Below are 3746 nucleotides of genomic sequence, written 5' to 3'. Positions count from 1 at the left end.
GTGGCTTTCAGTCTTAAACAGCCTGGAGAAACCTGCAGTGAGCAGGCTCTTGCTTTTCAGACTGTAATGCTCTTGTTCTCATCTCACCCTCATGCTTGAAAGCCTGTGAAAACTGTTCTTTCATTTGTTTTATTCAAACCTGATTGCTGTTTACCATATTTCAGCTGAAATACATAACTGAGCTCGAATCTGCTGTACGTGCACTTCTCCAGCAGCGAGCCGTGTCGGTACTGAAGCGAAGGCAAGATGAGCTGGAAACGGAATCTACTTCTATGCAGCACCTGACAAGTTAGTATGGAGTTACCAGTTACTTTCTTACTGAAATCTCATTCTTTAAGTAGAAACACACAGTTAATTCTTGGATTATATTTTATTTTCATGTGTAATGTTTTCTCCCTCCCTGCTGTCAGTGGGCATACTGTACTAGATGTCCTAGTTGAAATCCTTACCGAAGTAGGACGCGTAGTATCACTTCTCCGTGGTAGAATAGTGAATACAGCATGACCAAATGCTCAGTCAGTTTTGAATTACTGATCTCAGTGGCTGTCTATCAGTACTTGAAAAGAGAAACTGAGTCAGTTTTCCAGTAGATATTAGGTTGTTTGGGACGCAGGCACTGTAGAACAGGAGGACAAAGAAGGATTGACTGATAACTGGCAGCAGCTTGAGAAGAGTGAGCTCGGGGATGTAGCCCTTTCTGGTTCTAACTGGTGTGCAGGTGGGGTGGGTGCAAAGCATGCAGACTCTGAGTGTGTGTGCACTCTGGGAAGCACAGCTGGAAGCGTCACCAGGAAGGGCAAAGAGGAAGGGTGGATCTGGGGACCCTCCCTCTGCTCACACAGGTGCTCACCTCCCGGTTCAGGCTGTGACCTGGCAATCCCCCTGCACGAGGGAGCAGCCACAGCTGTCCAACAGTTCACTGATAATATTGACTGTGCTTTAGACTGGACACTGTGAATTTTTCATCAGGAGGTTTTACTTACTTTGGTTAGTCTCCAGATGAAGAGCAGAAGCAGAATCAGTGTTCTGCATTCACCTCTTTGTCTTGTTCCTGTCTTCTGGTAGCTGGGAATGGCAAACCAAGTAATGATGGACTGGAGAGTGATGAAAAGATGAAGCTTCTGAAAATGTGTGAGCATCGAAGGTACGTATAATTACATCTAACTGTAGTAAGTGTGTATCTGCTTCCTGTTACTTACACAGGGATGAAGGTAAATCCTTGCAGTTACTAAGCGAGATGATACACACACGTGCAAAAATGCCTTTCCTTTCCAAAGCTCAAGGTACACGGAAACCATCCCTTTGTTAATGGTGGTTTTCTTCATGCTGATTGGAATCTGAATGTTAATAGGTACTATTAATTTAACATAAGTTGAAGTGAGGCTGTTCACGAAACTGAAAGTAGATTTTTCCCTGCTGTTGGAATAAATGATATTGTGATTATATATTGGAATACATTGTTGTGATTATAGCACAGATGACAAAAATAGGCAGGTGGTATTGTTGCTGGTGGGGTGGCAGTGGGTGCATCAGAACATCTAACCTCTCCTCTGTTATCAGCGTAGGCCAGGCGCTACATTTTGAACGTCGGGGTCTGCTGCTGACCTTAAGTTACTGGGAGCTCTGAAACCGTTCCAGTTGCATTGGTGCCTTGACTCATCACTGTTTAGACACAGGTAAGGACTTAAGAGTTTTACTGGTTGAAAAACGATGTAATAAATCTTTGCTTGAAGCAAACTGTTAACCTTTAACGTTAAGTAATGCCAATATTTACATACAAGAGGTATGCTATGCAAATGATAGGTATAAATATAATTTCCTTGTTGATTTTGCATGCTCTTACGGTATGTGGTGACAGGACTAACGTTTTTTAGCCCCAGTGAGACTTTGATGCAGTCACAGTTTCTATGCAAGTTGTTGCATAATCTACATAGAACTGAGATGATGGACTGTTGAGAGCGCAGTAGTTTCTTACAGACTACCTCTGGCAGGGATAGTGTGGAGTACCATGTTAGATGTTTGGTGTTTCAGGTGGGGGGAGTTCCTAGTATGAATGTGGTGAAGTGAAGGTCGTTAGAGATGCTTTTAATGTCCTTTGGCAGCTCACAAAGTACCTTACTGTTACAGGATGTGTCTCTAGGGTTGCATACTTACTTCTGCTTCCTCACTGTGTTTCCTTAGGCTATTGCTCTCACCGGGTGTTCTTAGTATATCACTGAGCTTTCTTTTACGTACGTACGTGGTGAATAACTCACCTGAGTTCATTACAGAATGCAGGACTTGCAGGCGGCAGCTGAGAGAGCGTTCACAAACAGCTGGTCACCACGAAGGCATGCCGAGTGATGAAGAACTGGCTCTGACAGAGGTGACTGAATTCCAGAAGAGCAAAGGCTGGTCAGGATATGAGAGCAAAATTCCTCCGATATTGAGAAGGATTTTCAAGGGAGAGTGAAGAAATACTCCTTTTGAATGGTATATCGTTTATGTTCTACAGCACAGAATTAATGCATTTAAACAATTCTGACCAATGCCTTAGGAAGAATAGATAAGACCGTAGGCTTCTTTAGTTTAATCAGTTTTTTGTCCAAAGTTGGAATGTATTTCAAATTGAGATTTGAACTGCCTTAGTGAGCAGGTCACGAGGAGCTGGGAGAGGCACGATGCATATTTGCTGAATAACAGAAGGAGGATTTTCGTGTCTGAGCTTTTAAGAGACATACAAAATATGAAATGTAATGGGTATTTAAATCTGTGCAGTTGTTCAAAACCGCAGAAGTCTTTTTGTGGTCTTCTGTATCTTTTTTTTTTTTTGAAAAAGGCTTTGCCAGAGTGCAGGACGGGGGCATGCTGCTTGCAGGAAAGACTTCTCTACAGGAGCTTTGCCGTGGGTTACAGAGGCATTCCAGAGCTTGAGATAAGTGTTGTTAACTAGAAGGAGGGCATCTTTTCCTCTTGTCAGGTTGCTTGCGTATGAATCACTTGCATCTTTATTAATGTGGAGCTGTTTGCTGACATTTTGACAACCCTACCCTCTGAAATCTAGCTTTACATTCAGTTTTAGCTTGCTGCTTTGGTCCATTCCGTGATTAGAATCCATGTAAAACTGTTAAATGAGAATCTTTTGGTCTCATTAGATATATTTCTGCATGGAGTTTTTCTCTCAATCCTGACAGCTGAACAACTAACGGGAATGATCTTTCAGCAGAATTCTACAGACCTGAAAGAGATGCCCTGGTTCAGAGCTGTAGAAGGATTCAGCGATGCCAAAAAGCCGTCTGAATCAAAAAGAGATGATGATCCTGATGAAGAAGTTTTGCCTAGAGTGATTGAAAAAACTATCCTGCCAAAAATTACAGGTATATTAAGGTTGTCTTGAGAACGTTCGCTGCAGCTAGGTAATGAAACCTTAAATAAGTGGTAATGTAAAATTACCACTATAGTGGTATAGTGGATAGTTACAATTACTTGTTAAGGTTACTGCAGATGAAAGGTTTAGCTTTTTGAATGTTTACTTCCTTGAAACTAGAGCAGATAGCCACTTGGATATCATGAATGAAATAATTCCTATTTTTTAGTATTTGTCAAGAATGTGTGGGATCCTTTATCGACTTCACAGACTGAGAACCTTACACAGCTTTGCGATAACGTGTTTGAAAAACAAGTCCTGTCCAGAAGGGAATGCAGCCAGGCAAAACAGGTGAAGGCTGTTGTGGTAGTGGGGAAGGAAGTTCTTGATGCAGTGTATG

General features: G+C 42.1%; 1 long non-coding RNA gene across 2 annotated transcripts in view; it reads left to right on the top strand.

Annotated features, from left to right (window-relative positions):
- The window catches only part of LOC121108377, a 22021-nt gene extending 18759 nt beyond the window's left edge, over window positions 1–3262 (top strand). For both annotated transcript variants that reach the window (XR_005842859.1, XR_005842860.1), the window contains exon 3: window positions 3206–3262. This is a non-coding gene — a long non-coding RNA (uncharacterized LOC121108377). The remainder of the gene's footprint in view (window positions 1–3205) is intronic.
- Window positions 3263–3746: the final 484 nt, after the last annotated feature.

This window comes from Gallus gallus, chromosome Z (assembly GCF_016699485.2).
Source record: "Gallus gallus isolate bGalGal1 chromosome Z, bGalGal1.mat.broiler.GRCg7b, whole genome shotgun sequence".
Lineage (NCBI taxonomy): Eukaryota > Metazoa > Chordata > Aves > Galliformes > Phasianidae > Gallus > Gallus gallus.
This window is presented reverse-complemented; position numbering and strand designations above follow the sequence as displayed.